This window comes from Thalia democratica, chromosome 1 (genome assembly GCF_965202585.1).
Source record: "Thalia democratica chromosome 1, ktThaDemo2.hap1.1, whole genome shotgun sequence".
NCBI classification, from domain to species: domain Eukaryota; kingdom Metazoa; phylum Chordata; class Thaliacea; order Salpida; family Salpidae; genus Thalia; species Thalia democratica.
In genome coordinates this window covers 15,503,151-15,516,616 of record NC_139165.1, presented here as the reverse complement: position 1 = coordinate 15,516,616, position 13,466 = coordinate 15,503,151, and positions in this window count along the sequence as shown.

Here is a 13,466-nt window from a genome sequence, read left to right as displayed (position 1 = left end):
TCAAATAGTTCTTTTGCGGATGTACAACGTTTTTTTTAATAAAATAAAACAAATTGATAATTATTAGAACTAATTTACTAGCCAACTGTTCTAAAGCAAACTCGAACAATTTTATCGAGTTCGGTAATTTTTTGTTAACTCAGTGTGACACTTTTTCACATGCTGACTTTCTTCAACACGACTGACTGTAGTTTGCAGTCATCTTGGCTGTATTACAGACATTTGGGTTTGGTTTGATAAATATCAGTGGATCTGATTCAAGTCATTATAACGTTGGAAACATTACTTAAGTAAAAATGTAGTTAATAGTAATAAGTGAGCTTAAGTTAAGATGCATTTTGACCAAGCTAATTTTTATTGTGACTTGACAATTGAAAACTTAAGTAATTTTGTGGTTGTAGTGTTTTATGAAAATTTGAAATTTTGCTTGTGTGACTTAAAAAAAACTTTTAGTTTTAAGGATTTATCAAAAGCATGTAAAAACCTGTACTACGGGCAATTTAAGTTTTGAAGTGGAGTTTTAGAAAGTGCGGGCAGGAATAAAAAGAGCTCATACCGTTTATTTAAGTTGTCTATTCTGTCTGCTTTAACGATCGCAACCTTTTCTAATATGCAAGTACTGCAAATGCTTTATGGGCCTTTGGCTTTGCCAACATGGTGGATAGTTTCCCAATCTATAACTTTTTTATTTAATTTTTAAGCTAAATCTGCTAACTTGTCTATTTTTGCAAAAACTTTATTTATCAATACATAATCAAAATGTTTCTACTACAAATCTTTTTCATTGCAATGTTTATTACATTTTGAGCAAAATTATGAAACTTTTTGGAAACAAATAACAAAAAAAACTGTTTTTATAGTAATATTTTTAAACTAAGATCAGTTTTTTTTAATTATACATTAGGAATAGTTTTGTATAAAGCATCAAAGTTTTTATACTTCTATATAACATTAAATAATCATCATAAAAAGATACTCTAAATAATAGTCAAGTATAATTAAATATAATAATCAAATATACAAATGTGCATTATTTATTATATAAATTCAACGTTTAAACAAAAAATTTAAGAGACTTTATATTTTTAACCAATTAACTTATTAATTTATTAGTGCCTCTGTTAATAAAGAGATTTAAAATAAAACTTTATAAAATTGTTTTAGTAGTGAAATCAAAGAAAATTTCTCTTCAATTAATTTATCAACTACTAATTTAAATAGGCTATTTTTACCGTTTACAAACATTTATTTCTTTCATTTAATTTAAACTTTAAATAAGACTAAACAACTTGTACACGAAACTAATGAAAGTTTTAAATATTCTGAGGTATTTTAACACAGCATCCAGTTTTTATACGGCTAGTGACTTCGCATTCTTCCTCGATCCATTCTTCTGTGTCAATATTGTAAGAAATAACTTTAGATTCATGTTCCCTGAAGACAAATATTTTGTTTGCAATTGAAACAGCCCTTTGTCCTATATCCAAACTAGAAGCTGAAGGCGGTTTTTTAATCAGCACAAACTTTTTTGACAAACTATCATAAACTTGACAAGACTCATAGATGACGTACAGCTTGTTCTTTATGGCTACTAAACTGTGGTCATAAGTACGCTCAACCATATTCGGCATATATGACCATGTATCAGCTATATGGTCATACACTTCAACAGTATTAGTATAACTAAACCTATGTAGGAAACCTGCAGGATTTGCGGGAACATATCCACCAGAAACAACAATTTTACCTTCAAAAACAGTGCAAGCTGCTTTATATTTACCTGTGTTCATTTTAGAAATATCTTCATGTTGTAAATTTTTTGTATTGTACTGCAAGCAAGAACTATAAACGACATTATGATAAAAGTCGTGTCCTCCAATAATATAAATAGAGTTAACTAAAGCACTCACACAAAATTCTTGACGATCATCAACTTTAAGTAGATGTTCCCACTCCATAGGTTCTGCTAAATATTTTTTCATCATAATTATATTTTTTGAATAAGCATTATCTGTAAGAAGGGCGTAAATTTCGCCTTTCAAATAAACTGTTTCAAAAATAGATTGTTTTAATCTAGTGAAAGTTCCTGCAATCTTAAGATTTTCTCCATTTATTAATTTTAATAACTTTTTAGAGTTTACACTGTTTTTCCGTTCACAAAATATAATGTTAAATAAGTTTTGATTACAATATCTACTAGATTTGCAGATAGTGCTTTTTATACCCTTTTCTTTGTTACACAAAACGTTTTCTATCACTTTTCTGCAATCTGAAATATTGCAAGTAAGAGAAGTTATTTGGTTCAATAGATTGTCTAAAGCAAGATTTGATAGCAAAGAAAGTCTCACTGTCAACAAAAGAGTTTTTGCAAACTTGCTTCTTTCTTCAGTTTTGTAACAAATCCAGTTATATGCTGCATTAAATACTTCAATTTCTGAAGTAACATGCAGTTCAGATGAATTAAGTATTTTTCTTAACAGTTTGAAATCCAGTTCTAAGAAGTATTTAGTATCCATTACAGTTGTAAAACAACGTTCAATAAGACTGAAACTTACTGCAGCAAGATTTGTCATTTTAAAAATACTAGCAAGTGTGTAGTAGAGTGTAATTGAACGTTTATTTATATACTTTTTTATACAACTAATTACATTGTTATCCAAGTTTACGCTGTAGTGTGGTTTTCTTTTAATAAGAATTTGAATAAACTCCTTTTTTTCTTCGCCTAAAATACCTATAAAAGTTTAAAAATTTTAACATTCTAATCCATTCAATTTAAGCTTTTAAATTTAATGTTTTGCTAAAATTTCAATTTGCCTACCAAGATAAAAATTATGTGGATTGTTCAAGTATGCATGAAATCACTTTCGATGGAGGTGTCACTTTTACACACAGTTAAAAATAATGTAAATTACCGACTAAGAGGAAGTTTTAGGAGGTAGCAGTGATTGTAAAGTATACAATAAGTAAAAATGAAGAAATTGTTAACTAATTAATATTAAGAATAATTATAAAAAATAAACCATGCAAACGTGACCCCTCGTGCATAAGTGACGCTGTGCAAAAAAGTTTTTGTACAAAGTGTTTTCGTGTAAAATATTTGACAAAATCCTACTTACATCTACTCATAAAACATTCCCTTAATGTTTAGAATACTTACCTTTAGAAGTTAATTGAGGAAAACTTTTTTCATCTAATGACTTCATGCTGTTTTCCTTGCAACTAATAAGAAATCCATTATCTTTAAAACTTGTAGAAACTTCATTACTAGTTGGTGAACTTTGATCAATGTGTTCAACTGTGTTAATACCTACATCGTTTTCAATACAACAAGTTGTATTTTCATTGCTTTCTGATATCTTTTTACTCATTTTAGAAGGTTTAAATAGCTGGAAAGTAATTATAAGTAAGTTTTAAACCAAATTAGAAAACTTTACCAGTTCTTAAAACTTAAATTCTTACAAATTTACCATTTTATAATCATTTCTGGTTACTTGTAATATAGTTCTTAGAGCATATAGCAAAACTTCAATTAGAAAACAAATGTTTTCCACAGCACAAGATTTTGCAAACCTTATAAACACAGTTGCCAAATGTTTTCGGCAAATTTTCTCAAGGTTTTGAAAATTTTTCTTCAGGGATTTAAATTACAAGATTTTTAGTTTTTTTTTAGTTTAAATAAAATTTAATTTTTTATCTAACTCCAACTACTCATTTCCATTATCAATCTGTAGTTCTTAATCATTATTAACTACTAAGAAATTATAGAGTTTATTTTTGTAAAGACATTTAAACTTTTTCTTAACTTAATTGTTTAAGGTTCTTTGCATTTAAGTATCGTTAGACAATTGAATATTTATTTCTAGTTTTATTTTAAGAAAAAACTAACATATTAAAATCTTAAACTTAATTTTAGTTAAATTTAAATCTTAAAGCGCTGGTAGTATTAAAGCACTTAAAAAATAAAGCACTGTCTGTCATTAGTTAACTGTTAAACTACTGTTAAGCTTCACTCTGTTAAATTCTTGGTAGAATAGTTGAAGTGACGTGATCAGTTTTTATAGTGGACAGAAAAAAGCCAAAACTTTTTTTTTAGTAAAATATTATATATATAAATGTCACGCTTGACCGCATCCGGTTGATTAATTTAATATGAAGCTGCAATTCACTTTTTTGGTCTTAATCTAGTTTAATACTTAGTTATAAATGATAACTAAATTTCGATACAACACTCTCTACCCTTAATTACAAACTTTTAGGTTTTTGAAAAGATAATAAGCTGTAACCTTGGTGTATGACTCGATGATCTAAATATTTTTTTCTCCTTGAACCAAGCTTTTTGAGCGATCATTTTAGGTCGTTTAATAAACATTAGTACAACAAACAATAACTTTAGGTAAGCTCTTCTTATTAAATAAAAACTTTTTACCTGCGTTCAAAGTTCTTATTCGAATTAAATTACCTTATTGTGGTAAGTTTAAAAAAAGTAGAGATGTTTTTTATAATGTTGAACAAAACTATCTATCTTTATTAAAACCAAACTTTTAAAATAAATAAGTATTTGATTTAATAGATAGACTGGTTAACAAAGCTTAAAATAAATAACATTAATAAATTTAACGTATAAATATGTTTAAATAAAAAATTTTAGCTGTTAAGTATAAAAATGTATGTATAAGATAAAATGTGTTTACTTTTAAGTTTTAAATAACATATTCAGTTATGCTTTATTTAGATAAAAAATGCTACCTAAGTTTAGTTTATAAACATAAGTAAATAAGTGTAAAACTACTAAAGACAAATTATAAATAAAATGTACTCTTTTATAATTTATCTTTACAGAAATTAAAAAGGTATATATGATCTTTACGAATAAATTTTATACATCAAACAAAGAAAATTGTTGTCAACTAACTAATACTTACAAAATATAAGAAGCATTGTTGATAACGACAATGATAACCGAATGTATGTCATGGAGGAAATTCTAGAATCTGAGAGTGATTATATGTTGATTAAGAAATGTTTTTTAGTTTTGGTAAGTGTGCTATGATTAAACTCTAAGACACAAGCTCAACTGATTGTATTGTGCAAAAGTCACTGCACGTGCAAATAATTCTCCATATGAATGTTGTCCTTCGTGCAAAATTTTCCCTTCTTGCATATTATACTTCTACCCATCCTAAAAATCTATAAATTATAATTAATTAATTCGTACTTTATGACCCTGAAAACAATTACTATTACCAGTTTTTTTTTTAAAGTAAACTTGTGGAACTAAATTGTTGGAAATTGTATCTTGGTTTAAATAAAGCAGTTGCATCAATTGTTATTAATATGCTTAAGTTTGAAACATTTGATTTTCATCTTAATACTATTTTGTATATTTTAGAGCATCCTTAAAATAAGTGGAAAAAGATTGCTTTAGATTGTAAGTTGTTATAATATTTTGAAATATGTAGGTTTCATATTTAAAAAAAATAAAAAAAGTTTAAGAAGTAACTTTTGTAGTACGTTTGGGTAAAAAATGTAAGGGGCAATTAAGTAAGTTAAATGTGTTTAGATTGAGAATTGAGAGCTAGATGTAATTACTGTATAGATGTAGTATAACTTTTTGACATTTGCTCAAACAAACTACACAAGAAGTTTATTATAAAACATTGTATAGAAAACCTTAGTCTGATTTAAGTTGATATTAAAATGTATAATAAAAATAGCTAATTTAAAAATCTATTAGTTTTTCAACAACAGTTGTGATTATTAAAAAAACAACAGTAATTGAACAAAGTAACTTTCATTAGTTTAATAAAGTAGTTTAAAGCATTTTTTAGAATTTAAAAGCGATTTTTTTAAACCCTTTTAATTTACCTAAATGAAATAAACAGTAAAAGCGAAATTTATTAACCAACATAAGCGTCGCTAAACAGTTTTTATTCTTAAAATATCTTAACAATTTAAAAAAGATTAATTTTATCAAAAAAGTTTACAGTCTGCACTTTCAGGTTTTTCAAACAAAGTTGTCCTCTTACTGTGGTATTGTGAACACAGAAACAGTTTAAACTATTACTCATATGTAAATAATAAAGATTGCAGTTAAACGTGGTTTAAGATGAAATCTATAGCCATATACAATTTTATAATTAAAAGCATACGTCAAGTTATTAATCTTTAACATTATTAAAAGTCGTTATTTGACAAGAGGAAAATATTAAGATTTTCAGACAACATAAAACATTTTTTGAAACCATTAAATTATTTTTTTTTAAATTAAATGACATGTGTATAAGTATCTATTTCTTTAGTAATTTATAACTTTAAAGAAAAACAATTAATATGTTTCACCAAGAGCGGATTTTCAAGTTTTAGATCTGTAATAAAATAATAAAAATAAATATAAGAAATAATTTAGAATTTGTTTGAAATATTTTTATTTTGACAAAATTAAATTGAAGAAAAAAAAGAAACCATTAAGAAAAATATTAATGGTAAAAACCCCTTAACTATAATTTAATAAATTATAACCTATATATTCAAAAAATTGAATCATGGTATATAGTGAGGTATTGTGAAGTTTAATGGATTTAAAAAACAAAACTTTATAAAGTTAGAAATTATAGAGTTTGAAACTAATATGTAACACATTGAAGCTATGATCAATTTATAACGTAATAATTTTTAAAAGAAAACAACTACTTATTTTTTATCAAATTTCGACAGATTGTTAACTAAAAAGTGTTGTTAATTGTTATACTTGAACGTTTAAATTTTGTAACACTTGTAATTGTTTATATCGTTTATAAAGATGTTCGGAACTTTTACAGTTTTAGAAATTTTAAGTTAAAAGTATAACATATAGATTTTATTCAAAGTAGCTTTATAAATATAAATTTTTAAATTTAGTTCTTGGTAAAGCTAAAGATTTTTTTTTTTGGACAAACTAGTTCTATATGATTTTAGCTGTGTAACTACTAAACTTAAAAAAGCCTAATTTATACTGGCTCAGGTTTAGCAACAAAAACCATTAAAAAATTATTGACTCAAAACTATTTACACATAAACTTAGTTTCTCTTTTAACTTTCATTATAGTTAGTAATATACAACCGTTTAAATCTGCCGAGACTTGTTTGTTTATTTATTTATTTGCCAGTTTTATTAAATGTTTATCATAAGTTGTTTAAAAAAATTATTAAAAACAAAAAAAAGAAGTCGAAATATTCAATAAAAGGTTAACTTTAATGAAGACAATTAATTAAAAGATTACTATTAATTTGTCTAAGTAATTAATTATATTAATTAATTACAAATTTGAGTCCTGCTTAATTTGAAATATAGGTGGCGTAATGATAAAGTGAGCATATCTGCATTTTAAAATTTGAAGTAATGTACATAGTTACACTATATAATATAATCAAAAGTATATCAATTGTTGTTTTAGTTTAAGTTTAATGTTAGTTTGTTATAGTTTATAATTAATTATTTTTTATTATTATGTTACTTTATATTATAAAAATCTCTAAAACATTACAGCTTAACTAATGAAAATGTGCTGTTGTTTGCAACAATTAATTATGCAATATATACCAATTTTTTTATACTTGAAAAGATTAGGAAACAAATACTTCAAAAAACATCTTAATACATAGTAACGTTTACAACTGTATTACAACAATAATTAAAAAAAAATTTAGCATCATTCATTTGTATGTTTTTAGGAAGAAAGACTTAATTATGGCAGATTAACAACTTTTACCTACTAATAATATTAAAACAATAAAAGATTGAAAATTATTCAAAATTTCTTTATTCGACAAAAGTTTCTTTTAATTTTAAAAGTTATTTTTGCTCATCTTACTTAGTAGTCAAATTTTTAAGTAATTTTTACTTATTACTTATAGTGCAGCTTTATGATATCATAGTAGTCATAAAGCCAAAATTAATTTGTTTATAATTAATTTTTAATTAATTTATTAATCTTATCTTTTTTTTTTTTGCATTTGTTTTCACTTTAGTTACTAATCAAGAAAAGCAAAAATAACTTTTAAATTAATAGAAACTTTTATAGAAAATTTTTTTTTATACATATTTCATTTTTTTTTTGTAATTAATTATTAGTAGGTAAAATTAATTTAGCTGAATTATTCAATTCTTTCTTCTTAAAAACATAGAAATGAATGATTTGAAGTTATTTAAAAAATAGATATTTTAGTATTTCAAATAATAAGTATAAGAATTGTTGAATTTTTTAAAGTGTTTAGTTTGATTAAGTTAAGAAATCACTAATTTTCAAAACAATTGAATAAATAACATAATTTTATGTTTATATTTTATATTCATATACTTCTACAAAACTAATAATAGAAACTAAAAGATTCACATAAGCTATTATTTTATCTTTTTCTATGAAGTAAATTTGATTTCAAAATACATTTTTCTTCTAAGCAATGTTTATAAAATATACCATATGATGCTGATCACAGAATGTCTTTCTACACAAATCTAATGACCATAGTTGTGATTCACACTTTTCTTTCTGTATTTTGTGTTTTGATTAGCAAACATCATTTAAAAAATAAAAAAAGCTCTATTACATTTTGATAAAATAAAGCTGAACAAAATTACTCAATCATTTACTACCTATGTACTCCTTTTGAACTATAGTCATTTTATATATTTATTAACTGCAGTAAAACTACGTTTATTTAAGTTTAACTAGGATTGATATAAATAGTAATTAAAGTTTTTTCAGCTGATTTTACACTTTGAAAACAAAAATAATAATGCAAGGTATTTTACTTGCTGCTTTATTCGGTTCTTGATAAGTTTTTGTTTACATAAATTATAAGATTTTAATAACAACTTTGTTTTGTTTAAACTGTTTAAACTATATAAATAAGCTGTTAGGTTTCTAAAGATTTACAAACACTAAGAGCCTTTAAACAATACATTGCTTCAACTTAGTTTGTTAAAAAGAGATGAATTTTTGTAAAGTACTTTGATTTGAATTCAAACACAAATGAAAAATAACTGCATACTTGGTGCTCCTTTTTTTTTCAAAACAACTTAATAATTTAAATTTCGGTTTGAATTTATCAGTAAACTCAAAAGCGTGCTAGTTTACATTTTCTATAGTAAAATATGTATGACGTACTTTAAAAAAACCGTATACAGTAGTGATATGTATAAAGTACGCATAAGCCACATGCGTAACTTACTAACAAATTCTAAAAAATGCGACAATCAATATTCTTTGAAACACAAATCACTATATTTTGTAAAACGAGTGAAGTGAAAAATTTCAAATAAAATCTTTATGCTTTTATGTAGGGGTGGGCAACGTACGGCCCTCGGGCCGGATCCGCCCGCAGAGTGAAAAAGACCGGCCCCGACCGTTTTATAAAAGTTAGTGGGATCTGGCCCGCAAATGAAAATTACCGGTTCGCGAGCAAAGTGGCAGGCCCGCGAAGGGTCAATATTACAAAATTTTCATAAAATTTTTATAATACTTTTACAAAACAAAACTGTAAGTATTTGACTTTAAAAACATGCTAAAATATACTTTATAAATTTATGTGTACTATTAAATACACTATCTTGTCCTAATAGTTTATATTGTTCTAACTTAGTTGGAAATTATTGTTGCCAAATTACCCCAAGCAAAGTGTTTTTTTAAGTACGATATTTGTTAATTACAATGTCAATTCCATTTATAGACATTATTCAAACATCTGACATGTCTCAATCTACATCTTAAGTTATCAGACTTGAGAAAGTTTTGTGAATTTGAAGGATTTAAAAAAGTTATCAACTGTATCCACAAAATTAGAATCTGGCCGGATTTAAAACTTCGTTTATAATTAAAATCCAGCCGGATCCGGATCTCGACTTAAAATTAGTACCAGTCGGATTCGGATATAAAAAATCATATTTTGGCTGGATCCAGAAACTGGATCCGGTAAATTACTAATTCGAAATGCTCCGGCCCGCAAAAGACTTATTTTTTTCGGATCTGCCAGTTGATTGAAAAACGTTGCCCACCCCTACTTTAGTGACAACTACAACACAATCAGTTTTTCAGTTTAGAAATCACCGTATATGCCGTAATCGCCTTTTTTTATAATGAAGTTTTTCTATAAGGATATCTAAACTGTCTGGAATCTAAAGCTCTTCAATTACACTACTACATTGAAAATAATAAAATTAAGTACAGTTACTTAATTTAATGTTTAATTTCCTTGATCTTAAACATGTTTTTATTGATTACTCAATTTTAAAAAGCGAAACTAAACTTATACTAATTTAAAATGAAAGTCCTTGTAAGAACATTTATTTTTATTATTCTTTTGAATAATAGTTAATATTTTAGTTCTTAAAAAATTATTTTAGTAATATTTTAATTATTCTAAATTTCAAAGTGAAAGCTTCTTTAGACTTTAAATATTGGCTCACTAGAAACATATAGTATAACATTAGCACTTACATATATTTTTAAGGCTGTTTTTTAAAACATTGTAATAAACATAACTAAAAAATGATTTTAATTCTTGACAGATTTTTATTTGTTCAATAACATAGCTTCTTTTATTATTTTTTATTTTAATTTTGTTCACTTAAAAGTTGATCTACAACGTTTTATAAGAAAATATTACTTAAGAATTATAAATGATATATTCTTATAAAGTTGACAGTATATAATTTTATAAATTAAACAAAAAAATATTTTAACTAATGATGATTATTTACAATTAAAGACAATAAATTTGTCTTAAATGTGACATTAAAAAAATCAGATTTAAAACCATTTAAAAAAAATGGTTAGCTAATTAAATTAATTAAGTAAATAACATAATTCTACATTTTATAATGGCCAATATTTATGCAATTTTTTTTTAAACACAATGTTACAGAAGTCATATTGATTTAAAAAATATAAGTTTAAAATAAATCAGACTATTTTTAATTTACTTTGTTAGCCAATGTTGATTATCAGTACTGTTTTTTTATATCTATTGGATAGTTTTTACTTATATTTAATATAATTTTCGTGTTTTACCATTTAAATTAGATTCTGCAAAATAGCGGTATTTGAAAAATTTAGGGGACCACAAGCTACAAAGGGGGGAGAGTATAAGGCCATAATTTAAAAATTACCTTAGATACTTTAGAATTAATGATGAAGAGCAAAAGAAAAAGTTATAGGCGTATTAAACATTAATTTTTTGAGCAAGGGTTTTATGAAAGAAAGTATGGAAAACTCTGAATTAAAATGTCAAATTTCTATACATGGTTTCATTTAGTAAATGGACTAGTATTCCACTGCAATTTTATTTAAATGTTTGATATGTTAACGGAATGCTTTAAAAAACAACCTGAAAAAACTTAATTAATAAAATTTTAAAGATAGTCTTTAAAGTTTATCCTAGTTGATTGTATTTTGTATTAGCTATCATTATCATTAAACTAATCAATATTTAATCGTTTCATTGATAACTGTGAATGTTTACGATGACCTACTTAAAACGGGTTTTTTATAATGCAAATATAAATATAACAAGGCTAGACACGATAATATATTATTAATGTGAGTTGTATTAATTTTTTTTTCTGTGCTTCTAAAATTTTCTGGTAGGATTCAAATATGCACGACAGGTCACTTTTGCACAGCTTAGTTTTTTATTTTTATGTTTTTATCAATTTAAATTGTTTTTAATTAAGTTAAATTTTTTATCAATGTTAACTTTTTTCACTTTCACTGTTACCCCTTACCCTTGTTTGTAACTTTTAATTCTTATTTTTTTCTAACAACTTATTTTTTTTTGTAATTAATTTTATTAATTATTTTTTTTATTACCACTTTTGCTATCACTGTTACTACTAACCCTTGTTCTTTGTTTTTTTTTTTTTAACAAATTTATCTTTATTATTATACTTTTAATTTATAACTCATTTTTCTAATCTAGTTTTGCTGTCACTGTTACCGCTAACCCTCAGTCGGTAACTTATTTGTTTTTTTTATTAATTCATCTTTTTGTTTCTTCGTTTTTATTTATTCTATTTTTATACTTTCTATTAACACTTCCGTGCAAAAGTGTATTCGTGCAAAAGTGTCCCTTAATGCATATTTGACCTGTTCCAACAATTTTCATACCCAGAAACTTTTAAACTTTGATATATAACAGTTGTTTCTAAATATACATCATAAATATTTTTATTAGCTTATTCAAACTAAACGAACCCATAGTTAGTTTTGAAAAATTTACTGAATGCATCTGTATATTTATATCTATAAAACTACAATTTAACAATAAGCTCTTTTTTTCTTTTAACTATGAGTTGCTAACTTAAAGACATTTTAAAAACAGAAATCAATTTTCACAACCTTAAATGTTAACAACAGCTGAAATAACAGGCTAAAGAAACTGAGAGTTAAATTTATACATTTATTATAAAGTAAAAACATTGTTTAAACACTGAAATATTTTATAACAGGTAGTGTAACACTAAAAATAAAAATTAATAATGGACATCAAATTTCTCCAAGGAATCGATCACGTTGAAGAAATTTCTTCATCGGATCAGGTTGAAGTGCTTCATGATGAAAGTAGGTTTTACGAAACTGAAAACTTTCAGGATGAAGAGTTTGGCGCTGAAGTTCTTGTAATCAAAGCATCGGGACACCATCACCTGGAAGAGCATTCTTACTCAATGAAAATGCAGGTAGCCAAGAATACAAAAGAAACTTGCCAGTTAATGACGGGTGATAAGTTGTTAGCAGACGAGCAATTAGAAGACGGCTTTAAAAAAGATACTGAGCCTGAAAACAGCGATTTTATGGCTGAATTTGAAGACGGTGGTTGTCAGCTGACCACTGATGAGAAAATGCTCCCGGAGGACTTGCAAGTTGAAGAAAGTAACAAAATCGAGGAAGTCAAGGCGCAGATGTATTACAAGGTGTCCCTGCTGAAAGAGTCTCTTTTACAGTCGATTGTCCAGAAGAACAACGCGACCAGCGCGGACGAGGACTTGCTGAAGAGCTGCTTGCTCAATCAGCAATATCAGAAGATACAGGAGAAGCCGGTGACCGACCAGTTCTTCTTACGAGAGCTGTAGAAGTTTGAAGCTGAGTTTTCGTATTAGCACATCTTTCTGCATGTATTTTAAATACGCCTAGCCTTTACAGTCATCTGGTCTTACATGCTCTAAAATCTTTGAAATCTAGTTTGTTGATTTGTTGTGCATTAAAGCTTGGGATTATTTTTCTTGCCTTTTTGAGATTATTTTTTGAGCTTGTTAACTTTTACTGATTTTATAGGCGACTGAACTGTAGTTTAATTTATGCAAGTAATTTGTTTTTATTTATTAGTTGAAATGAATGTATTAATTTGTTAGTTTAAATTTTTTTATATGCTTAATTTATTAATTTTAACATAAATTGTGATGTTTTTATAAAGAATTAGTTTTAGACAATATT